At 44.7% G+C, this 26,811-nt stretch overlaps 1 long non-coding RNA gene across 1 annotated transcript in view; it reads right to left on the bottom strand.

Moving 5' to 3' along the window:
- Positions 1 to 240: 240 nt before the first annotated feature.
- Positions 241 to 26,811, bottom strand: part of LOC105736479 (uncharacterized) — a 135,820-nt gene continuing 109,249 nt past the window's right edge. Inside the window, exon 4 of the long non-coding RNA XR_015291646.1 lies at positions 241 to 2,056. This is a non-coding gene — a long non-coding RNA (uncharacterized LOC105736479). The remainder of the gene's footprint in view (positions 2,057 to 26,811) is intronic.

The raw sequence follows: 26,811 nt of genomic DNA, 5'->3' as shown, positions 1-26,811 counted from the left end.
TGGTATTATGTATGCGGTGACCATTGTTAAATGACGAATAAATAATATTCATTTTCAGTGGAAATACGATTAATTGATAACTTGTAATAATACGCAAATGTATTATAATAATTACAAGTGATCGCAATTATTTATTAATAGCTTCGCATTTATGTTCCATCACGGAGCATTTAAATCGAATTCTTTTCAATTAAATTGGAAAATATATTTAAAAAAGGAGAGGGTATAACACAATTTGACGATATTTCACGCGATTTACTCTTAAAAGGAGATCACATAATCGAGTTCAAGTACAAGGTCGAAAAGAAACATGGTCAAGATTCGAAGCGCGTACAATTAATCGTCTATTTCGATTCATTGATGGTGCGAGTTGAAAAAACTCGAGGAATAATACGTAAATATAGCGCTATTTCTTAATATCTTTACTTTGTATCGCGAAGCATTCAAATCTTTCAAATTAAATCGAATAGAAAATACTTAACAAGGAGAAAGTATACAATTCGACGATATTTTACGCGATAAGCTTCAAAAGGAGATGACATAATCGAGTTTAGTACAAAGTCCTTCATCCTTGAAAAGAAAGACGGCCAGGATTCGAAGCGCATCCAATCGTGTTAATCCATCGCGTCGTCTATTCCCGACTCGTTAGTGAGTCGAAACTCGAAGAAACGAGGGGCGAGGTAATCCTTATCGATCAAATTTGACCAGGGAAATCGCGTTCGGGGCCGTTGGGATTCGGAGAAGCGTGTCGGCCCATCGCGAATGGATCGAGGGGGAAGGAACTTGTCTACGGAGGTTGAAAGCTTTATAAGCTTTCGATGAGGCAGAAGTATGGCGCGTAACGCGGAAAGTTGGCTACGCGATCGCGAAATTCACGGCTCAAACTTTCCTCGCGCCCTTATTCCCCCGAAACCGGCGTAATGGGCTTCCGTCAACGATCAAGAGACGCTTCAACTTTTGCGCATCTTTCCTAACTTTAACGCCAGGAAAGCGTAAGATTCTCTTCCTGTTCGCGGGCGAAGAGAGAAGAAATTCAGAATGTTAAAATCGAATTAATATCCGAGAATTGTTCGTTTCTTCCCTCCTTTATTTCGTTTTGGAAAGGATCGTTAATTACATCGCAACTGGGACCACGCGAATAATCTAATTATTTGCAACAATTGCCTTTGAGAGATACACGTTGAGGAAGATGCATCAATTGTTCGAACCAATTAGGTGATGGCGATAACATCGAACACGTTTCAAGACAGAGGTGTTTCGCCACTTCGTGCGAAACGTCTCTCAGGAGAGCGAACGGTGTCACGATTATTATTGCTCTTGTAATTTGGAACTGAATTTATACTTGTGTTTTGACCATTACCGTGACTGGTTATGCAGTGGTGAACGATAAATAAAATATGCGAATTTAGCTGAATGGATATATTTTAGTGAATGCGCGTATCTGTTTACACAACAACCGAAGATCGCGTATCGAAGATAAACAAAAGGATATCAACTATGAAATAGTGACACTGCTAGCAACGTTCAATAATAAAATTATAAATAAAATTTCAGTGAACTTTATACTCAACAATATAACAATTACGAAACGAGTTAATGGAACGAGAGCAACAATGGAAAGAAGCTATATATATATATATATATATATCGATATACCAGATTATTTCGAAGGAATCAGGTTCGAACGACAAACAGGTGACCAAACAAGGCCGTTGTCGGTGACACGAGCCTTATGGTAATTTTATAGAAAATCGATATAGGCGGCGTGGTATATCCGAACGTCCGAATCAAATATTCGAAAACATTGGCGGTTGTCCTGGCGGAAAGCATCGTGGCAGGCGTCCCAGCCAAAAAATATTCTGTTGTTTTTGTTCCCTGGACAAACCACGCGGCGGATACACTTGGCCGAAAAAAAATCTGTTTTCCAAACAGATTGTTGCCGGGCCGAATCCGATTTTGAATCCGCGATCGAATCCAATTCCAATTCTTACCTCTTCTTTTCTTTTTCTTTTTTTTCTTCTTTTACGTTCGAAAATGTTCGAAGAAATAATTTTCACTAAAAAAAAAAAAAATTATTATTAAATCGAAATCAAGTTAAAAACAGTTACGAGCGTGGAGTTAAAAAGAAATTCCCGTCTCGAGGAATGATGTTATATTAAATATTAAAAGTAAAGTTAAATCTAGTCCAGATAACCATACATAATTTCTTCTTCTAATGTGCCTCTTAATGGAGAATGCATTAACGTATTCGGAATAACCGAAACGAGGAAATTATGATTATGAAAAAGTAGCCGGTGTAATTTTCCAATCTTTCGAAAGGTTCGAGTGTCTGATCGGTATCGAGCAATTATTCACCACTTAGATTCGATGGATTAGATTCGCCTATCGGCGACTTAATTGCTTCTGTCCAGGTGTTTTGAAACGGATGTTGGCTGCCACACGCGCGTCCGATTTAATGGCAGTCTAATAACCCAATTAAAAGGAGATTGGCTCGACCGAACGAGAAACGTAGCCGCGACCTACACACGCTCGTCCGATTAATCGCTCAATTCTCTCTCGACTCCATTCCTCTCGGTCTCGCAACGCGTTTTTCCTCCATCTTGGCGTCCCTGCGAACGCCGGAAACGGAGGAAATAAAATTTTCAACCCGATACCTAGGCGCGTATTAAATTAAATCGAGCCGAGTAAATATTAGTTCTATCGTTCTTTATTTCCACGTGGCGCGAAACGCGCACGATCATAGTTTTTCAGAGAATGAAACGAAGGAACAGCATTCGGTAAACGGCACGTGGCGCACTTTTCCACCTTTTGTTCGTCCGGCGCCACGCGGTAAACCATAGTCCAGTTTTACTCCGCGACAGGGGAGAACGGTGGAAAACGGAAATATTCCGGTGGGGGATCGGTTGAAAGTCGGTTTGATGCGAAAACATTCCACGTTCAATTACATCGTGGAAACTGGCATCCATTAAAGGCCCCCTCCTACCGTTTTCCCTCGTTTTTCCCGCTTTCGAATCGTTCCACCTCGGACAATCGCTTCGCTCGCGACGAATTATTATATTCGATCGATAATCCCTCCAACGATACGGGACAAACGTAACGAAACGTGTAAATCGAACGGCTTGTTGTTTCGTCGTTGTAGGGGGAGGGAGGTTGAAAGATGTCGGCCATTATCTTTGGTTAATCGTTCGAGAATTCGATGGAGTTTGAGGCCGAGTGGGGAGAAATGGAAACAGGTCGATTTTCGAGCGGGGGAGGCAGATCGGCGAGTGTGTCGAGCAAAGAGTGGAGCGCAATTACGATTTTTCCCACGGGTCGGATTATACGGTCGAGTCGATTATACGGTTAAAAATTTCTCCCATTCCCCCCCTTTTAAAAATCGACTTTCCATACTTGCTCGAGAAACGAGTGGCAAAAGTTTTTCCCACTCGGTTCGTAGAGATCGTATATCGCGCGTTCTATGCGAGAACGGAATGGAAAGAAACGGGAGGAGAAAAGCGTCGTGTCGAGCGCCGCCGTTCCTTCGAAAATATACGGAACGAGGGACGAGACGATGCCACGATTTCACGAACGAGTCGAACGCTCGAGAGCTCGACTCGATTCTTGCGTTTTTTCGACTGGCAAAAAAAAAAAAAAAAGAAAAAAGAAGAAAAGAAAAGAAAGGAAAGGAGGGGAAATTCAGCATAGAGCGAACGAACGAGAAGGATGAATCGGAACGGGCGGAGCGGAAATTCACGCGGTTTTCCGATTGTGGTTGTCATCCCGCGTCCCACTCGATGGCCCACTCGATTCGAGTGGAAATCCAATGGACGAGTAGTGGCGGGCATCGGTAAATGAACGAGGTCCAGCCGTGGAATGGCCGCCTGACTTTTTTTTTTTTTTTCCCACCCACTGCTCACCTCACAGCCACGCTCCACATTAATTAATGCCGCGGGTCATTGTGCTCGGATTAAAGGATCCCATGGTGGGATCGTAACGCGTATGATCGCAATTTAATACCTTACGATGCGACACGTTCAAATATTGAATCGTTTCTTTCTGAATCGAGTTTCTGCGTAATAATAACTCGTTTGCTCGTACGATTTGCGATCTTCCATCCATTTGCGCACGCGGGAGTAAGCTTCGAATTAATTTCACGGAGGAGGAAAAACATTGGGAGAAATTCTCGACGGATGACCTTTCAACTGGCAATGCTTTCGTCCAACTTTCTTTTTTTCCCAAATGTTGATCGAAGGGGACAGCGATACGATGACGGATCGCAGAGCGAGGACAACGTTACCAATTTTCATTCATCCCTATCGTTCATCGATTTGTCTAGGATAGAAACGTTGTAACGGAAACGGGTACCGTGTAAACCTTTTACCGCGATAAGAGGTTTACGAAGTAGCATGCCTGCACACGAAACTACGTTTCCCACCGATAAAACGAGATGCGATTCATGACTGGCGTGAGAGAGAGAGAGAGAGAGAGTAAATCTTGGAATTGTAACGTTCGGAGCTGCTGCGTGCTCGCCGATGCCATTTAATCAAACATTATCGTATCAACGTTACAACGTTATCATGTGAATGGCTATTATTTACTGTGTTAATCGCAGAAGACGTGAAATATATATATCAAAACTAGGACTTTCAACGTGTAAAAAAAAAGAATCGGGTATTCGATTTCGAAGATCGAAAGCGGGATCGGGATTGGAAAGTCTAAGAGGATGGAAAGGAGTTCTCATCCGAGAAACGAACATCGTGCGGATGGAATCTCGATATGTCTTCCATTCCATATCTTATCGCGAAGATATCGGGGTCGGTGCACAGGTGTTTCCTAACGTAAATTTCGGAAGACGTCCAGAAGGTGGAAACGTAATTCGCAGGGGAGCAAGCAGCGACGTACGTACGGGAGGGTTCACCAGCCACTTATTTAAGCGAAGTTTAAGCCGCTGGTCGGTCTACACCTGCTCGTAATTGTCCTGATATTTAGCCCGGTTCCTGCCATTCCTTCCCCACATCTGGAGCTTATTTATTAATTGACCCTAAACTCTGCCACTGGTGTGCATCCGGCTCTCTCTCTCTCTCTCTCTCTCTCTCTCTTGTTTTTAGCCGGGCGAGCACGCGAATGCTCATCGGCACGTGAACAATGCCGCCGTCAGAGTATAATTAGAATGGAATAGTAATGAGCGCGATAAAAGGATGCTCCCTCCTCCCTCGTTAAAGAGTCGGGAAGCCTCTGATACGCTTCGTGGAACACCGATTTATACCTCCAAACGATCCTCGTTAACATAATTCGGATTTTTCGTTTACTTTTGTTTCGATGTATGTTTTATATATATATATGTGTGTGTGTGTGTGTTATAAAGTAGAAATTAATTCCATCGATTAAATCGATTCGTATATATTCCTTTTCGAAAGAATAATTAAAAGTTGTACGTCTTCCATATTTATTGGATTCTTAATAATCGTCGTGGAAACAATATAACAATAATAAAAAGAATAGCGCTGAAATTAATGTACAATCGAACGGAACGCGCGTGTAACGCGAACGATTTAATTAAAATATTAATTCAAAATATAAATCCTTTTGGATCTATTTCAAAAAACATGGAAGGTTGTCGCAATTTTTCACCGTTCCGTCCATCCGGGATACGTGACGACGTGGCCGACGTATACATAAAAAGTGTCTCGTAGATCTCGATTCTGATATTTTCCCTCCCCTCCCCTTTTCTCATATTTTTTTTCCGCGAAAAATTTGCAGAGCTCTGGAAAGGAGAGAGCGGAAACGGTTGTCGGGCCCTGTGAAATACATCGACCGCTCAACAATTATTATTCACCGGCCTCGCAACCATGGACACCTCACGGCCTTCTATACATTTTCGAGCGGTCCGCAAAGCAAATTTCTCCCATATTACGCCGCCACTTACATACTTGCATATCGTTCATTCTCCATTTCCATCCACCATTTCGGAAAAAACTTTCCGATTCTCTTTTCATTGCTCGAAATCATCTCCCTTTCTCTCTCGATCGCATCACAGCTAGCACTCTCGCCACGGAATTCGACGTGTCCACGTGCGATTCCAATAGCCTGGAATCCTCCGGGGAGGAAGACACTCGCGCGACACGTGTAAACAGCCCCAGGGCGAGCTCCCCCCTCCCTCTTCCTTCGCTTTCGAAATTCGTTTACCTCTTAAAGTAAATTTCAAAGTCCTCCTCTCAAAGGAAGCGATTGGATAGTAGAATGTCTTCTTGTTTCCATAACTTTCGTTCGAGCCACTGATCTACGTCATCCACATACGTATCCATCCCAAGGCAAGGATGAAAAAGGTTGGTATTTAAAACCCCTGTTCCGTATCGTGGCTGGTAGCAACGACGCTCGTAATCGCCTCTTATCCTATTTAACCGGCATAATCACGAACCGAGATGAAAATTATTTGAAATCCATTATGCATAATATTCTCCGAGGACGGTGTATTTTTGTGTGAGGCGATTACAGGAGCGGATCGATGAGACGGCGGGGAGGACAAATTTCACTCGTTGTCCGTTGGCTCGAAGGAGTTTCTGTTTCGAATCGGTAATTCGTCGACGCACAGTCACTATCGACGATCGTTTCGCAGCGCGGAGGAATGGAAGGAAAGGCAAGGGAGGAGGGTGGAGGAGGATTTGATCGATTTTTCGAGGGGCGTGCCGATTTCGGGATCCGGGAAAGACGGGATCGAGTCGGCCAATTTCGAGCGAGCGGATGCTACGTGTCGGCACGAATCGAGCTCGTACGCTGTGAAATTTCCCGGCCAGCCGTAAGTGGGCTTTAACGTTTCGCGTCGATCGTGAATCAACACCTCGTGAAAATTGCGTTTGCGATAAAAAAGGAAGGAGAAAAAGGGAAAAGAGGAGAAAAAAAAAAAGAAACGAAACCGTGTCGATATTGCGATTTTACCGATCGAGTTCATCGTTCGATGAATTTCGAGCCACCGATGAATTTTTATTCCAGGGCGTCGGCGGTGTCTCTGGCGAGAAACGATCGGTAAACACCGAGGCAACGTTTTTTTCGATGAAGCAACGGTAAAAGCGGAGCGCAATTGCTCGTCCAGGGGCGAGACACCTCATCCGTTCTTCGTTCTGGTAAAATAAAAAAAAAAAAAGAAACGGTAGGATAGGACGTGTTTGTTGGCACGATTCATTCTCGATCGAAGGACGACGCGTATGCAATACGCGATTACTCCTCGGAACCAAAGCTCGTTTCTTCTCGATCTCGCGTCGGTACGCGCGAGATCGAGATTCCCGAGGGATTCTCGCAACGACCCCTCTCTCGAAGGGACTTCCTTTCAAACTTTCAGCCACGAGCACGGTGCCGCCGCCGAAGAACGGTGTCATTTTTCCACCGTTGGAAAATTCTCTCCCCTTTAAACCAGCCAACGTGTATTCCAGCCAAGTGGTGGATAGATAGGTAGGTAGGAAGGAAGGAATTAGCTGGAGGACGGGTTAAAGGATCACCTTGGTGAAATATATTCCGATACGCGAAGTAACGAGGGAGGAAAAATATTTACCGCGCGCGCGTAGCGATAACAAAGGATGAGGGTGAACGATGAATAATGCATACTCGACGGAGCATCGCGAACTAGCCCCCTCTGCGTTATCCACCATTCGCGAGCCCCTCTTTTGTGTGTCCGAGCTCGAGACCGCTTCGTTTTACGAGGGCGTCACGCGTTTCCGTACGGCCTCGTAAAATACCCACTCTCGTTCTCGAGAAAACCTCCGATCCGAGAGTGGTTCCGTTCGATTGGATTCGATCGAATCGCACCCCTCCATTAACATTTTATTATACACACCGTTGTATCGTATACCGCCTCCCGCACGTTTTAAAGCGCGTGACGACGATTTTCGCGAAACGAAATCGCGTCTCTTCTCGGACGATCGATCCATGACTCGCCACGACGAATCGGTTCGGTCGAATCGAAAGGAAATCACGTTGTCGAGAAAACCGTCGGTAAAATTCGTCGCGCGATAAATCTCGCCTCCTCGAATAACACGTACGATCGACGAGATTGGCGTTGAACGATCGATCGATCGTTCCCTTCAAAACTCGCGACTCCGTTCGAATCCGTCGCGTCGAAGGATTTTTATATTGGAGGAACGTCAGATGTAAGAACAAATTTTCGAATAATTAATATATATATATGTATGTGTGTGTGTGTGTGTGTGTGTGTGTGTGTGTGTGTGTGTGTGTGTGTGTGTGTGTGTGTGTACGAGACGTTGATTTGTTGATCTCATTGTACGACAGATTTGGTGACGTGTGTCGGCTACGATTTTGCACAAGTGGATAATTGTACGCCTTATAAGGTTCATTCGAGAAACTTGGAACACTTGGAAAGTTTATCTCCTTTCTCTTTTCTTCTTTTTTCAAACGAAACGAATTCGGGTCACGCCGCGTGTTCGCCGCTTGAGATGTTCTCACGCGGGGACGAACCGATCCGTTATCGATAACTCGCCGATCATAAATTTCGATCAACGAGAATGCAGCGGGAATAGCCCTTTCTCTTTGCCATCCTCGCAAAAACGAAGCGCGAAAAAATGTGTCCAAAGGTGCCGGATATCGATGCTTGGAATCCTTTTTTTTCTTCGTCGCTTTCTTTTTGGCCATCCTTTGACGATTTGACGTAGAAAAAAGAAAAGAGAAAGAAAAGGGACAAGAGGAAAACGATACGGGGTTTCGAGTGATCGCGATCCGAACGAATTTATCAAAAGAAGAAAAAAAGAAGGGTATGAAACTTTATGGTGAACGATTTTGACGAAATTTTCAACGATCAATTTAATGGATCTAAAGCAACGAAGCACAATTCACACGGGTATTACTCTAAATATTTGAATCGCGAATAATAACGAACGAAAGAAAGAAATCGAGTCCGAACAAGTACAAAATTATTATCCTATATAACAAAACGTAATAACGCGTTGTCGACACGTTGTTCAAGCGTTGTTCGATACTCGTCAATTTCCTTTGGCCGAACGATAAAACACCTCGAAGACTCGAACGCTCGAGGTAACCTCGCGGATAAAAGTTTTCGTAAGAGCAACCGTTGGACGTTTCCTTATATTTCATACGACACGGCCACCACCGTTCGATGAACTTTCGTTCCCTTTCGTTGCGGCGGGAAGAAGTTGGGGGGGAGGAGGGGTTGGAATCGCGCCCCGTTCTTCTTAATGCCTCGATACAACGGGTATAAAGTTTAGCGAACCTTTCGACGCTGAAGCTAGCCACCGGCTAGCTACTTGGAAATAATAAAAGAGACACGAGAAGGGAAGGGGGTGGGTGAGAGCGCCTCCAAGTTTCCCGATATCGTTTCCCGGGGACAGAAGGCCGATGGCCATCGCCTCCAACTTTTTCCTTATCTTTATCGGTAAACAATGTTTGCCCCCCACTCCCCTCTCTCTATCCCATCGAACGTTTTCTTTTTTCTTCTTTTCTCTCTTTTCGTTTCGTCTCGCCCCTTCGTTCCCCTTCGTTTTTCCTCCCTTTTCTCGTCTCTCCGTCTCTCCACCCTTTCCAGAATTCAATTATCCTCGGTCGCGTCACGCCCCTCGATGAAACGGCGTCGGTTTTTAATTAACGGCGTTTAAAAAATTTATATCGCGTCTCTGATCGCGGTTGAACGGCTCCGATTGATATCCGGGAGAAGGAATGCGAGTTTGTTCTGTAAACTTGCCGCCCCTCTCTCAACGAATCGCGTTTTGTTTTTGCTCCTCCCGTCGCTCGTTTCGACGCGACCAATCGTTTATCCTTGGAAATATTTATGAAAAAAGGATCGTGGTGGAACGTGCACGTGTAACGAGATAGAACGAAGATAGGGCGGGATATTTCCAATGATCGATTTCGAAAGAAACGACGATTCTTTTGTGAAAAAGTCGAATAGCAGAATCGTAATTAAGCGAACGTGTCTAACGCGTCATTCGCATCGATCCCAACCTTCGAATTGACATCACACTCGACTGGAAGATTCGTGGAAGCGTCTTAAACGTCTTCCTTTCTCTCTCCGTTCGAGCGAACAACAGAATTTGTTACCGTTACTCGTCGTATTCTCCTTCTCCTTTTTTTTTTTTTTTTTTTTTTTTTATCAAAAATTACGATTCTCGATGGTAGAGAACGAGCGTGGAATATAGATCGGGTTTATATATCTGGCGCGGAAGATGCGGACGCTAATTATCGGGCTAATCGTGTGTTTCCAACGATTTACGCAGGAGGCGAGCGCATCGGTGCGCTGAATCGAGTCGCTACATTTACTACGCCCAGTCCGTTATCGCGGGGAAACGAAATTGGCAGACGCGAATTTTCGCGGTAATTGGCCACGGCCGAACTCTCGCTTCGCCCGCTCTCCGTCCCCTGTATTATTTAAACGTAATTTATAGGGGGGGGGGGGCGCAAACGGGACGGTGACTAATTATGAGTTTCGAGCAATCCAAGTTTCGAGCGGCCATTCTCCCTACCTCCAACTTTATACGTATCGATTTATTTTCTTTCTCCCCCTTCTCCTTTTTGCTTCCTTCCTTTCTCTCTCTCTCTCTCTCTCTCTCTCTCTCTCTATGATTAAATTTACGAATAAATCGAGAGGTACACGAATGAATAATGTATTTCAATTATGAGATTCGCGTGAAAGTGACCGCTTGTTTAAGTTCCTTTAAAGATGTGAATTTTTTATTTCGTCCGTGTGAGAGGAAGGGAGGGAAGCGTGCGATTTCGCGGGATTAAATAAATAACGCGATTACAACAGTTGGAAATGCAATTTCGCGTGATGGTTCGTGAACAAAGTTTTGATTTCGATTAACGTAACGTTTCGAGGAGGGTCGAGGAGACCACCGATCTCTCGATCGATACGATTCATTTAGAATAATCCGATGAAAAATCGAGGGTGAATCTTTTCGTCGTTACGATGTTTTTAAATAGCGGAGAATTCATTGAGAAACGAATTTCTTTTCAGGATCTGCTTGCGACGAGTTTTGAAATTTTTCTACGCTTAAAGATCGATCGATCGAGGTGAGGATAAGGGACAAGCGATCGAGAATCTCTCTGGAAGGAGGAGGAACGCAATATCTATTCTCTGGTAAGAAGGCGGTCGAAAATACGAGCATCGCTCTGATATTTCTCGAGCCGTTGTGCGAACGCGAAACGTACACGCTCTCGTGACTTTCAATCGTCGATTGAGCACGCGACTCTGTGAGAAGAAAGCGCGTGCAGAGACGTCGATATCCTCTCTGCTCCTCCCGCAAGAAAAAGGAGAAATTTCCTCTTTTTCCATCCACACTGTAGATAAGGCTCGCGAGATTCCACCCGGGAATCGTTGCGGAATTCGCATTTTAATGGAGCAACCGAAGGACCCGTTGGTCGCCGGTTAATGGCGACCGTTTCAAACTTTGCCACTCCTCGTTCCAAGATTAATCCTCCTCCTCCTCCTCGATACGAGAGAAGAGCGAAGCGGATAATTTGATTAGTCGAGGAAAATACGCGAGTGAAATTGCATTTTAAAGAGCAACGTTCTCCAACGTTCTTGCAACGACCTCTCAAAAATCACAGGTTCCTATCGTTGTTCCTATTTTTATCTATATAAAAGTTACAAAATTTCCCCTTCTCGTTTGAACGACGTTTATAAACCCCGAGACGGATGAAATTACGTTTTAAAGTGCAAATAAAAGATGTCTCGAGCTCTCTCCTCGATTCGTTGCGAATCCTATTCCATCGGTCGAATAAGTAAAAAAAAAAAAAAATTCATCGATAATTATTAATCGAAACGATTGCACGACGCTCGTCGAAACGCGAATCTCGCCATTTACAACGTCCGATAATAAACGCGAGTTAATTGCAATTGTGATTTGAACATCCATTCAACTCCCCCCGCCGCCCCTGAAGGGCTTTATTCGTTCCAACCGCCAAGCGTAGAAAATACAATTTCGATGATATTGCACGCAGGAATCCCGTACTCTCGTCGATCGAGAGCCCTCTCTCTCTTCCTCCATCGATAATTTATTTATCTAACCAGTGTGCACACTTAATCGCGTTTCTAAACCCGCGCATTCCCCAACCAGGCAACAAATACACAATCCACTGCCAAATCTCAAATTTTCCTTCTCACTCGAGGAAAATCGATCCGCAAAGGATTTGGCGGCCAATTAAAAATCCACGACGCATCGATCCCGCGCGTTCCAATTGCAGAGTCGAAAAGGATGATCGCGGATAAAAAAGCTCGGCGGAGAAGGGAAAAACGCGTGGATGAATTGGAGCGCGACACCCTGGAGCCAGATACGACACCGCTTCGTGGTCGATTCGTGGCGATCGGCTTTGCACGCGCGTGAATCCTATCCGGGCAACCGTAGCAACGCGCCCCCAGATCCCGCTCGGTAATTTTGATTAGCGAGTCGCGACGCGAACGAGGTCGCGGCACGAGGGGAATTCGCAAAGGGCAGTCACGTGTAATAGCCACTCGAAATCCACGTTTGCTCGGCTGGAAAGAGGAGGACGGATAAAGCACGCGCCACCATTCGATCTTCGACGCGATCTTTTCATCCGTTTCTTTCTCCCCTCGTTCGCCGCAACAGGATACGAGAACGAGAGGAGAGAGGAGGAGAGAGAGAGAGAGAGAGAGAGAGAGAGAGAGACGCTTTGAGAGAAGGTTGGTTGTTGCAGGCGGGCGATGCCGGTAATTACCGCGGCTGTACACTCGGTTGAAGCACTATCGAGCCCCACTTGTGGGAAAGCGACGAGTGTCGTTCGACGCGAGACGCTTTTCAACATTGCGAGAATTTCGAAATAGTTGCCGACATTGTCGCAACGACGAGCTCGCTTCCTTGAATCTTGAGAGAGAGAGAGAGAGACTCGTGATTATCTTGGAGCATTGTTGGCCGAAGCTCGTAATTGCTCCGCAAGCGAACATTCGCAACATCGTTCGGGCACCTCTCTACCGCGCCATTTCTACCGCGTTAATCTCGGCCGAGAATTCGTACGAGGACGATAACGATTACCGATTATTGAAACGGACAGTCGAACGATCGAAGCGAATCGCGTGGTGTTCGAATCGTGATCCTCGGCCGATTTCGAGTCGAGTCGAAACGAGTCGCGCGCATCGCTGCCTTCTCGTCCATTCCATTGTCAGTTATCCGTTTCGATCTTGCAGAGAACGATAAGATCCACTTGGAGTCTTCTCGCCACGCGAGCTGAAACTCGGAGAGAAAGAAAACAAGCGGGAAGAAGATTATTCTTCCCGACGGACGAATATTAATAATAAAGATACCGTTTCGCACGTAAATTTGCACGCGGCTGATTATCGAGCGTGAACCGTGATCCGCAATATCAGCTCGGCCTGTTGGGTGAATTAGTGGCTCGAATAAGAGTCGAGTCGAGTCGAGCGATTAAACGCGGGGGAGTAAAGTTGGGACGAGTTTGCGAGGAGTTATCGCGTTATCGAGGAGAACGTTTCGATTCCGCGGCGCTAATTAATTCCGACGCGAGGATTAACGGACAAGAAATCCATCGATTATTACGAATTCCGCGAAACCGATCCCCTTTTTCGCCCTCCCCTTTCTAATTAACGAGAAAATCGAACGAAGGGAGGGTAGAACGAGCGAGGGCTAATTAATCAGAGGTGAAAGCCGATCGATCCCTTCTTCCCCATCAATTCCCCCTCTTTAATCGTTTCGGCAAACTTTTCTTCGTTCGTTTCGTATTCAATTTGGCCACGAATTTTGACGAGACGTCCCTCCCGATATCCTCGAACGCTCGCCAAAACGAAGAAATCGTAGATGCAGCTACGGCAAACTTGTTAAGAAAGTTGGGACAACGATCGGTGGAAAGACGAAAATGCATTAGGATCGAGGCGTTTAAGTATTCAGGCGTGAGAAAACTTGGCCGGTTGGGGAAGATCGAATGGGGAAAGAGATTGGCGATGCATTAATTAGAAGCGATTCAACCGTTACACACCGGCGATTAAGCGAACTATCGTAACACGTGGAAAGCAGGTGTTACGGTGACCGACACCGCTCGAGGCCAGATGCAAATTCCTTAATCGTTTTCGCCAAGTTTGCAGACACGCCGCACGAGACTTTGCATTGGCTCCCGTCAAATCGCCTTCCCATCGCCTCCTACACTTTTCTCCTCGATTTATCGACACGTGAAACACGGATAGATTCGAGTTTCATCGAGGATGTCTCCGTTAATTCTCCGCCAGTTAACGACTCGCTTCAAATCGGCAATTATCGAAAGTTAAAGTCTCTCCCCTCTCTCGAATTCGATCGGAATTCCGTTCCTGCGAAGGAACAAAAGAAAATTAATAAAAGCAACCTCGACGGATGATGCTTAGATCGAGTAGAAAAAGTCTGGAAGAAGATGGAACTCGAAATCATTAATTCAACGTTCTTCCTCGAGGAAAGAAACGAGGAAGCATGGTAAATAATCGATACGCGCCTCGTACGATTAGCCTGGTTCCTCGAGAACGAGGGGTGTTGCACGGAGACCACGTCTTCGGGACGGGATACACGACTCGACGTGCGCGCAATGATTAATGCAAATGGCCGAGAGTGTTCCCCTCCCCCCTCCAAATCGATGCAGCCTCGTGCTTATCCCCTTAAGTTCCTCGGTTAGTTGCCGCCTTACTCTTCCTTCCGTCCCATTTGCCCGAGTGAAACTTGCCCGATTAAATCGCCTTCCACTCGGCCCTCCCCCTCCCAGTTTCGAGACGTAGTCGACGTAGCTGGAATTTCCAATGCGAAGAGATCTCGAAGCCGATCGATCGAAGGGGAGCGGGAAGCGGTATCGTTGTTTCTCAACGTGGAAAATTGGAAAAAAATTTCGAAAAGAAAGAGAGTTAAGAATTTAAACTTGGCCTCGGACGAGGCAATAACGGGTCAAAGCGAATTCGAGATTTTCGCGGCACGGCGAGCTCACAATGGGATCTTTTGAAAAGATCATCCTTTCGTCGCGAAAACGGTCATTTTCAACGATTTCATCCACCTCGTGCGCGATATTTCCTCGTGCGTCGATCGACATCGTTCTTCTTTCTTTTTTTTCTTTTTTCTCCTCCACCCTTTTCCACCCTTTCCTCTTTTGAATAGCAAACGTTTTCGATCCCTGCTATCAAAGATCGTTCCAACCCCTTCCATCCCCTTTTCCTACTCTTTCCCTCCCCACTCTTTCTCTCCTTTCCGCTCGACTTCAAAGCGATCGGTTCACGCGTCAATCGTAACTTTATTTCCTTCCAACCTTCCAGATTTTTTCGCCACTGAAATCTGGACAACGTGTATGTAAATAGGAAAATAGGCGTAGAAATCGGATATACAGCAATATCGCGAAGAACCCGATCGATTCGTTTCGAATTGGGAGAAAAGAAAGAAAGAAAGAAAAATAAAAAGAATTCTCGTTTTCTTCGAGAAATGGTGGAATTTCGCGAAGTTTGATTTTCGAAATGGACAAATTCCACCCACTGGACTGGGATGGAAACAACGATTCGCAAGGGTTGATTGATAAGCGATCGTATCGCGTCGCGTTTTGCGGGACAATTTATGGTTTCAGAAATTCCCAATGCGGAAAATCGTTAAACCGTTGTGATGCGAGACGAGCGGCGGCAATTTCGCTTTTCGGTTATTTTTCTCTTTGCACAATGAATATTCCAGTCTGTTATTGAGTTTCTGTGTGGATTTCAAAAGCGCCACCGTGGTGGGAAAAAGAGGATACGACACGAGAGATTGGATAAAATATTTGAGCTTTTCCATGGTTTTTTCAATCACTTTCCACTGAACGGTATAACTCATTAAATTCGCCCAAACTTCGCTCCTCCCTCCCCCTCCCATTGAATAAATATTTGACCTTGGAATCTCAAGGTCGAAAGCGCTGTTTCCGCTCGGATCTCTAAATACATATTTGAGCGTGAAAACCCGTGAGATGAAAGCTACCGCTCTCCCCGTGGAACTTTCTATTCACGAATTCAATCGATGAAAAGTTGAAAAATAACGCGGATGCAACTCCCTCCGCCTTTCCCCTTCATCCCTTTTTTTAATCACTCTCCTCAACACGATCCAACCATCCATTCTTTCCCCCGCCCCCAACGCGCGAGCGTAAATGGATCGCGAGCGTTGTTACATCAACGATCCTCGAAAAGTAGAAATCGATAAGAGTTTGTCCAAGCTTAACCGCTTGGATTACGAACATCTGCTACGCGTCTTATCCCCGCTCTCTCTCTCTCTCTCTCTTTCTTCTTGCAACACTTTACCCTAATTAATTAATCCGAAGAAGGCCGCTCACTGCTTATTTACGCGTTGTAATTAACGCAAGCGTCGTAACAACTTGAAACAGCCTCCTAACAGTCTCCTCCTCCCCCTCCTACCCTTAAGTAAAAAAAGCTCGAGGCGCACACCCTCGTGCTTATTTAATTAATATCTTTTCATTAAACGCGTCACGGGGGGAGAAAGAAAATTCGTAACCCGAGACTGGATTAAAATTGAACCGCTCTCCCTCCCCGTTGCTTCCTTCCTTCCTTCCTTCCTTCCTTTCTTCCTCGATCCATTTTTTTTCAACCCTCGATCTCGATTTATCGCCGAATCGCGTGGCCGAATCTTTCAGCATCGACGAATCTTTCTCTTCCCTGAAATTTTCGCTGCATCTACACGTCGAAGATTAGGTTTCCAAAGTCAGGATTTTGTTTCAGCTGCCCGGTTTCATTAGCCGAAGAGCCAGTCGGTGAACGGCGGCCACGCGTTTTCAAATGGGATTACGTTGCGTTTTAACGTAAGTCAGTTTACGTCGGGGAGCGGTTCGTTCCCGGAATTTCAGCCGCTTAAACGTTAATGGAAGGAGTCTCGTGGAAGAAATATGTATATATACGCGTCGATGTTCGAAATTGATTTAGCTGGGCGCGTAGCCTCGAGATGTTCGATGCTGATTGAACAAAAGTCCTCGAGTCAATTTTTATCCACGAGGGATAACACGTGTTAAGCTAATTAATAAAATTAATAATAAATTTTCACGACTTTATCGTTAACGTTCTTGGAGAACAATATTTTATGGGAAAATTACCTTTTTATTTCTGTTTGTATTCTATTTAACAAACAAAAACGAATTTTATCGTTATCTTTTTTTATTCCATCGATCCATAGCTCGTCTTTGCTTGGTAAAAGTTATAAATCTTGTTTTGCCAAATATCAAAATTCCATCTTTTTCAAGTATACTAAAAATCCGAGATTTCATGGAAGATTCATCGTGGAAGGAACCGGTGTTTATAATTATTTTCCAAAGCACGAAACGGTTCCTATCCTATCTTCCTCGCGAGAGGAAAGCTTGGACGATGTTCGAACAAAACTCGAGCGTTGGAGTAATTTTTGGATCCACGTATCGATGAATATTTAGATTATGAAAGAAACGCGAAAGCTTAGCTCCACTGAGCAGCTAATTAAAATAAATTTTCACGACTTTAATTGTTAACGTTCTTGGAGAACAATTTTTTTATACACAAGCATTCTTTTTTTCTTTCGCCTTCCTCCATAACTCATCTTTAAGATTTTGCATTACCAACCGATCCATATTCACGATAATTTATCTTTACTTGGTAAAAGTCGTAAATCAGCTCGAATCTTCCCACCACCAAAGTAATTGAAAATTCGATCTCCATCCAAGTGTATACAGTAAAATCCGAGATTTCGTGGAAGCTTAATCGCGAGAGGAACGTAACCATCCTCGAGGCGGGCTCCTATCCCATCTTCTCCTCCTCTGAGAGGAGGATTCGATCGTCTTGGACGATGCTCGAACCATGCAACATCCCCGGCTTGTCGACGCTCCCTGTTTCATCACGGCCCTGCCCCGACACGGCTCCATATATCCTAGCGTCGGCCCAAGCAAACCGGCCAATCGATTTCTCGTTACCTTTGATTTTCCACTTAGCTAACACCGGTTTGCGGCGCGCCACCGCGAGCCCGAGATTCCTGTTTCCTCTCCACGGGCCCGAGTTAAACGTCGAAATCGAGCAGAGGGTGTTTTTATCGTTGAGGCGAGAAGTTGGGGTTTCTCGAGGAATAGAAATTTTCTCGACGAGGCAATCGAACAACTTGATCAATTCTTGATTAATTTCTCAATCGTGAGTTGTATATTAGACGAAATGACGGTGGGTCAGCGTCGCAACAGGTCTTCGTTTCATCTTGAGAAAGTTAATTTTTTCCCCTCTAACCCTTTTGAGACAGTGCATGAAAGGATGCACAAGAGTAGGATTTCAAAAGTACAAATATTTCTTGCGAAACACGAAAATACAATCCGCAAAGTATAATTTTATTCGTTCGCAATAATGCAAAAGCGAAACAGATTATATTATACGCAATCGTGTTGTAATCTAAGCGACATGGCCGTCGACACGGGACAAAGGGAAAAAAGAAGAGCACGATTCGTTTCTCTTTGCGGGGACGAGAAATCGAAAAAGATAATCGGATAGGGAAGATCCGCGGGAATAGGATAGAATTTTAAAACGAAACAATTGCGGAAGAACGGACACGGAGAGCCTCGAACGGCGCGGATAAACGCGTTTTACCCGGCGTTTCTCGTTGATTTCATTCCCTCCACTGATGGAAGATCGTTACCTGGCATCAACAAGACTGTAATTCTTCGCTCTGGTGAAATTCGAGCCGGTTAAGATGGTGGTGAGTGTAGAGAGTAGAATTCTGTTATTCTCTCGTTTCCTTCTCTCTCTCTCTCTCTCTCTCTCTCTCGTTTTGCTTCGGTATTCCACAGCCCGGGTAGGAAAAAGATTGAGAACGCTTTTAGAGAGAGAGCTCTTTCGCCTGTCCGTAACGCAATTAACGTTGCTCCGTTAATTCGTCGTGTTCCCCTGGCGTTTTTCTTTCTTTCTTTTTTTTTTCTTGTTTTTCTTCCTTCTTGTTTTCCTCCACCGGACGTTTCTGGACAACGAGGATTAGAAGGAACAGTATTTCGTGTTTCCCTTATATATTCGATCTTTACAGTCTCGCATCCGTGTGGAGCGATACAAATGTGCGGCGTTCAGGATCAGATTGGGCAAGCGATGGGAACCTCGATCTATCCTCGATCAGACGCGAGTTGGCAAAAGCGCACGATCCCCTGAATTTGAGTAATTGGATTGAGAGAGAAACAGTTGGCAAAGAAGTTTGCGACAACTTACTTTGCTTGCTGTAACTTCGTAAACAAGTTCACGAGTGGATGTTTAAGTAAAATGGTTTCTCGAATAAGGGAATCTTTGTATCAACCGTATCCGCGTGTCACCGCCGACTCGAAATCTCGAGAAACGATAGCCCACCTTGTTCCACTGTTTTATTAGAAATTCCAACGACGGGGAGGAAATGGAGGGAAATGGAAGATATTCCGCATCGATTCCGCGCGGTGAGAATACGTGAGATCCGATTTCGGAACGAAATGTTAACCGAACTTAATGTAACTTAATGCAACGTTTTCGACGCGGAACGACCTCGAGTTTTCCCGAGATTCTCCAAATCTATTCTTCCAATGAAATAATTAGACTACTACACGCGTGTTTCCCCCCGCCCCCCCCTCTCTTTAGCTTTTTAGTTTTCTTACGCGAATAGAAATTCTATTGGATAGCCGAAGAGCAATTAGCAGCGACCCTTTTATTAAATTTTCGTCCCTGTTTGGGAACAGGAGCAGGAAGGAAGGTCCGAGGTTCTCGTGACTCGAATTGAGAACACGGCTCTTCCTGCTGCGAAAAACAATTTCTTCTAAACTTCTGCTCGCAGTCGTGGCAAATGCTCGTTTCGACTTGCAACCGAGTCAAAGAAAAAGAAAGCAAAAAAAAAAAAAAAAAAAAATAAATAAATGAATAAATAAAATAGGAAGAAAAACGGATAAAAAAAAAAATCTCATCGCGTGCATTTTTAACAGATTCACCGCGAGACGGATGTTTGCAGCTCGTTATTAAGCGGCACGGAAGAAAGAGGCGTCTCGCGAGACGCGATTCCATTTTTCAGCCAGAAGTTCCGCTTTCGCCGCGAACAATCATCCCGCGAGTATTTCAGTAACGAACAGAGAGCACAATAAAGGCCTCTTTTTCGCCACCGCACCGACGTACGAAAAGCAACAAGGAAACGCGCACAGCAGACACAGAGAGAGAGAGAGAGAGAGAGAGATAAAAGTATCGAGCCGTTCCACGATGCGTACAAGTGCGCATCGCGCACACGAATCTCCGTCATTTTATCATTAACTCGCAACAGAAGGAATTCTTTTGCCCCATTCGACTCCCGAATTCAATTTGATGTAACGATAATGATAATTTTCTTTCTTCTCGTCGCGCATTTTGTCATCGACTCGCGATAGGAAGAATTCTTCTCGTCATTCGAGATTCGATTTGTGAATTTGCGTTAAACATTGGATTTAACTTGATAATCATAACGATACCTTCCTCTTTCTCCTATCGTTCGTTTCTCGAGCACTTTCGAAAATCGCGTTTTATCGTCATTTCATCATTATATAGCTATCAAACCCTATCAAATTTATCCTGATAATGATATCTTCCTTTCTTTTTTTGTTCTATCGTTCGTTTCTTGGAAACTTTCACGAATCACCCGCGTTCCATCGTCATTTCATCATTGTATAGCTCGCAACAGGAAGAATTCTTTTAAAATTCGATGATTCTTATCAAATTTATCTTGATAATGATAATGATACTTTCCTTCCCCTCATCGAGAACTTTTATAAGAATCACCTGCGTTCCATCGTCATTTCATCATTATATAGCTATCAAACCCTATCAAATTTATCTTGATAATGACAATGATATCTTCTCTTCTTTTTTTGTCGTTCGTTTCTCGAGAACTTTCAAGAATCGCCCGCGTTCCATTCGTCATTTCATAATTGCATACCTCGCAACAGGAAGAATTCTTCTGAAAATTAATGATTCTTATCAAATTTATCTTGATAAAGATAATGACACCTTTCCTTCCCTCTATTGCATATGTTCCCTCAACAGGAAGAATTCTTTTAAAATTCGACGATCCTTATCAAATTTATCTTGATAATGATAACGATACCTTTCTTTCCTCCAATCAAGAACTTTCAAGAATCACCCGCGTTCCATAATTATATAACTCGCAACAGAAAGAATTCTTGATTGGAATTCGATGATTCTTATCAAATTTAACTCGACAACAACAATTATGATATCTTTTCCTTTCCTCCTATCGAGAATTTTCATTAGAATTCGTTCCATCGTCATTTCATCATTATACAGCTCTCAACAGGAAGAATTCTTCTTCCTCGAGAAACTCGATAAACCCTGTCAAATTTAATAACGATAACCTTCTTCCTTCTACCCGTTCGTTTCCCGTGCAATAGATAATAATAAATGGGATAGATAAGAATGAAAAAACGAAATTTGCAATTCCGTCACGCATGGCCGGAAGAAGCTCGACTTCCCTTCCTCTGCTCCTTTTTTCGAGTGTTTTTCCCCTCCGGAAAAGGAGAAGGAAAAAAGGGAGGAAGAGTAAAAAAAAAAAAAAAAAAAAAAAATTGGAGAAAATAAAGGGGACGATGCAGGGAGGGGTTGGAACGCCGGGTTCAATTCGGGCAGCTGGTTATGATAGCGCGGTAATATGGCGGTAATACGGGCAGGCATGTGGGGAGCAACGAACGGAATTGTTAAGCGCAACCCCCGAAGACGACACGTGAACAACCTCCCACCTCCATGGAAGGATAAAGCGTCCTCGTTGTCGGATATAATATTCCGCATTGTTCAGATATTAAGGCTTAGAGGGATTGTTGCACAACTTCCAGTCTACTCCTCGTATCGAGAATTGATACAGCCCTTCTTTCAATCAAACTTCCTCCTCGTTGTTGCTGTTATTCCTCTTGCAATTTCGCGATCTTTTATCTTACGTATATAGGACGAATATTCGTGAAGGAAGTAAATCTTTTTGCTCGGAAAATTTGGCCAACTTTTTTTCCTCCCCCCCCCCCCTCTCCCTCGAAAGGCAAAGTTTCTCGAGAGAAGTCGCGAACGTGACGATACACGAGCGGGTGGAGTGGAAGAGGCGCGGACGATGATGATGAGGACAGGATATTTGCGACGTTTCCACGGGGACACGAGGCGTCACTCGTCGCCAGATTTCCCGTGGCGGCCGTACCTCATCCAAAATTACCGGCGGCGAACCACGTCCACCCGATTCGAGCCAACCCTTCCCCGCTCAGGAAGGGACTAAACACGTTCGAAATTAGAGCAATCGCCGTCGATCGAATCGTCCTCGGCTCTCCGTGTCGTCCGATTGAAAAAAATCTTGGAACATTTTTTGAGGGAACAAGAAAGAAGAGAGGAGAAAGGAAAAAGCGATTCGTTCCGCGATCGCAATATCCTTCCGTGCAATATCCGTCTGTGCGAGCTTCGATATAAAAATCTCGGGGCGGGATAAAGGGAGTAAAAAATGTTTATAAACCGCGGCTGGTCGATACCGGTCGAGAAAATAGTAATTCGCGAGGTTTTATCGGGTCGTTCGAAGGGGGAGAGAATCGGCGGCGGGACTTGTTTCCCGGTGCCGGTAAATGGAGCGAGCAAGCCTCGTAAAGAACTCGTAAAGAGATTTCGCGAACGGAGAGAGGAGGAAGAGAGACGAAGGGGACATCTCGACTCGCCATTTTGTTTTCGCGGAACAGAAGGGGGGAGGTGCAAAGGGCGAAAAAATTCGACGTTTCATCCCGTCAAATGAGAGTTTTGGGAGGAAACGGGGGGGAAATTATTCTTTCGAGGGACGTCGCGGGAATTGTAAAGGATGGGAGGGAGGGGGTAGAGGAGAGTGTGTGTGATTGTAAAAAACGCGCGCAAACTTCTGCTACGATGAAAATTAATGTACCGGGAGGAGAGCGCGCTTCGTCTCTATTCGAGAGAACTCGTTCTCCTTGATCCTGCCGCTTCTACCCCTTTCTCCCTCGTCCCCTCGTTCCACCGAGAAATATTAATCTCGAAACGGAGCAATCCTCTGATTCTCGACGCCGCGCCGCCGATCGATCGGCCGAAAATGTCCAAGTTGTTCACGAAAGTCAAAGGGAGAAAAAAATCGAGATTCCAGTTTTCTTCTTCTTCTTCTTCTTCTTCTTTTTCTTACGAGGAAAAGAAAAAAAAAAGAAAATTAATTCGAGGCCGTTGCCAAATGATAATTCGCGAATTTGATTTCGGTAATCGAATCACGATCGAGGAACGTTTCTTCCGGTCTGTGTCCTCCTCCCTCTTTCTCTCGAGACGAACGAGACAAAGACATCGGCCGGTAGGGATGAGGAAAAGTTTGCGGAAGAGGGCTAAAGCGGACGCTTGCCTTTTGCCAAAACGAAGAGGAGAAGGGGACGGGATTCGTTCGAGGACGGGAACAAGACGATCGGATCGATAAATCATTTCGTCGATCCACTCTTCATCCTCCGTCGAGAGTTGCCAAGGAGTTTTGCATCGAGGCGAAAAGGATAAAGGGATTTTTAAGATTCTTTCGATGACTTTGACGCGGCTCCAAATTGATTGCAAGTATTAGGTACTTGCTTCGGTTCGTGTCAAATAGGATTACTACGTCGAGAGATTCGATCAAAGAGTTCGATTTTAATTCGAAAAATTTGCCCAAGAGAAATGAAAGGAGGACGAATCTTTCGCGCGTGGCTCTTCTTTAAGGAAAAAAAGAAAAAGATATTTTGTATCATAAATTTGTTTTCCCGCGCGCGAGAGAAATCCGTGTCCGTGAAATAAGAAAAGAAATAGGTGTCATAAAACGCGGTATATTTATGAGGTGTATTCTTCTCACGAATTTTTGAACGACGATATAAAACGCGTGTTACAAGAAGCCTGGACCAAGGGAAAAAATTAGGAATCGCCTAGGAGGGGATAAAGTCGAGGGGGATCGAGATCTCTTCTTTCTCGCGCATTTTTCCTTTACAAAAATTTTCTTCCTGCATTGTGAAATAACGAATGATTCGAAGAAAGATCGCGAAGCGCGGGTCACGTACCTTTAGTATCCACAGATTTCGAATCAACGTATAACGAAGACAAACGACGTGGCCGAAAAATCTTCCGTCTGTCGAGGGACGAAGAAGAAAAAGGAAAGAGGAAAAAGAAAAAAAAAAAAAAAACCAAAAATACAATCGGTTCGATCCCGAGAAAGTTCCATAAATCGAGGAGCGCATCCAAGTCGATAAGTTTTTATTGATTTCGAGAAAAAGTGGAGGAGCATTCGCAAAGCGAATAATTCTCGATCTCCACTCGCGTTTCTTTTCTTTCCTCGATGGGCCACCGATCGGTGAAAAATAAGGAGGGTGAAAGGAGAAATATATATCCCTGTGCGCGGCAATGTCCCCCTTAGCCCGTAAGTCATAAATACGGACGAGCAAGTTTTTCCAAACCGAGCGAGTTCCTCCCGAGGGGGGGAAAAGTTGGAAAAGTAACCGCTCGTTACGTTCAATCTTTCTTCCCGCCCGACCTCGATTGAATGGCAAAGATTAAAGTAAAGATCGGGATCATCTACATGCGGCCCCTTTCCATCAAATCCGAGATAACATCTCGATTCCCTATTGGCAATAGTAAACGTCTCCTCCCCCCAAACATTTCTACTTTCTCGATTCTATTATCTCGATCCAATCTTACCGATTAATCGTATCCTCCATTATTCCATCGTCCATTATATTCCTAATTGCTAACGCCACGAATATATGTATACGCGACACGCCGTCGTGACTACGTGATTACGACGTATATAATTATCCCATTCGCTTAATATAATATCCTAATCAGCTCCTCTCAGATTAGCGTGCATTAGCGCATCGATCATCGAAAAATTCTATCTCTTGCACGCGATATGTAACGTAACGAACATTATATTCGAACAATATTTCACCACGCTGTTAATACATTTCTTGTCGTTCACATTCTTTTGGTTAATAATTTCTTACCTCTGACTTCACTTTACGTTCATTGCGTGCAACGCGCGTATTCATTTACGTACAATTTCGTACGTAAGTTAGACGGGTTCTCGTTTCAATCGCACCGAATGAATCGCAGAATGAAACGGAACCCCGTTTGAAGCCTCTAATTGACCGTGGGAAAGATCAAAAGTCCAGCGAGTGTCTTTCAACGACTCTTCTCTCCTATCCCTCAAAAGCATCCGTCTATTCGATCCCTCTTCCTCGATCAACTCCAACCAACGTAATTTCACGTTCCACCAATTTTTCCTTACGCCTTTCCCAGATTTTTTAACTCCGTTCGAGCCTTATTTATCGCTCGATAAATCCCTCTCCTCGTCGATCTTCGTAAAAATCTTCGTAACATCTCTCGATTCAATGCGAATGGTGATCTCTCAAAGGAGGGGGGGGGGGGGGAAACGCCGAAGAAGCGGCGTTTTGGGAGGAGGATGTTTGCGGAGAAAAGTCAGCCGGCATATCCGGTGTACTCGGGACTAATGACGCGACTGCGGACATTTGTACGTGTCACGTGCAGCTTCCGCGGCGGAGAGAGAGGGCCCGCGCATTAATAATGCACCGGTGGCTTCCGGTCGACGGACACAAATGGGCCGACGATCGTCCCAGGTAGCCACGGCAAGCGATCCGCCTGCATATTTCATTTCGACTCGAACTGGAATCGAGAGGTCCATAAGCCGGCCGTTCGACGATACGTCACCCTTCGAGCATCCAAGATCGACCGCCTCCTCTCCAACTTTTTCCCTCTCTCTCGAGCGTTCATTCTCTCGAGATATTTCCAAGATTTCAATTCTTCCGCTATAATTCTGTTAAATAATAGAGAGTTTGTACACGTTTCTTCGTTCGCGATGGCGGATCCGAATAGCGGAAAGTAAAGCGAAGCGAAGCGAAGGAAAAATGATTGGATCGAACTCGAGATGAATATTTTTCGACAAGTTTGACGAGTGTAAAGAAAAAAAATATTCGGAGAAAAGGTTCTTCGCTAAAAGTTTTTTATCCCTGCTAATTTGAATTGCATCAAAGCGGCGTTAACCGTCGATTTCGATCGATTTTCCTCTTGATTCCGATCAATCGCTCAAATTTTGTTTAAACTAACCCTCCTTAGCTCGGTAAAGGATAGACCTATGCTCGACAAACACAATCGATCCATCGTCTTCCAAAATTTCCATTTCCCGAACGAGGGAGCGGCGCGGACTTATTCGAAAAGATCGAATGCCCTGCCATTCGAGCCCCGCATTCAGCGCGTGTAAATATTTAACCGTGCCTCGTTGCGCCGTTCGTGCGTGTTTACCATTCGTGTGGAGGGAGCAGGGGTGGAAAGCTGCGCGGGATTTCCGAGATTCGTAGTGGTTAGACCGGATCCGTAGACAATGCCAAGGACCCGAACAAAAGGACGAACGCGTCTCGAACCACCCTCGACGAGGTTGACTGAATACCCCGTGGACGCGTTATCGCGCACAGGGAGAAATTCCTCCTCTTCCTCGTCGCCACGAAGGGAAAACGGCAAACCTGATGATTCCTGTTCGATTAATTCGTTTACAATTATTGCGAGCCAGAAACGCGAGGATATAATTATATATAGTTATAACCCTCCTCAACCCCCTCGTATATCGCGATATCGGTAATATTAATTGATAGGAAGGTAGAATTGCGCGAACGAATCGAGCGTTAATGAATCCTGGTAGCGAGTTTTGCTTAATATCGTTACCCGTTAGAAAGCGCAGTTTAATTGATTTCGAGGAATAATAATCTACCTGCTCATCTCGTACTTACAATTTCTTCCGATCTATTCTCTGCATCGTTGTTATTAATCCTCCTCCCCCCTCCCTTATTATCTATATACGCGTTAATGGAACGAGAGTTAATGGATCTTTGAATTTTACAATAATTTTC

This window comes from Apis florea, unplaced genomic scaffold, assembly GCF_048593485.1.
Source record: "Apis florea isolate Af1SG1 unplaced genomic scaffold, ASM4859348v1 contig_2495_pilon, whole genome shotgun sequence".
NCBI classification, from domain to species: domain Eukaryota; kingdom Metazoa; phylum Arthropoda; class Insecta; order Hymenoptera; family Apidae; genus Apis; species Apis florea.
Note: the sequence above shows the minus strand (reverse complement) of the source record. Positions and strands in the feature narration are given on the sequence as shown.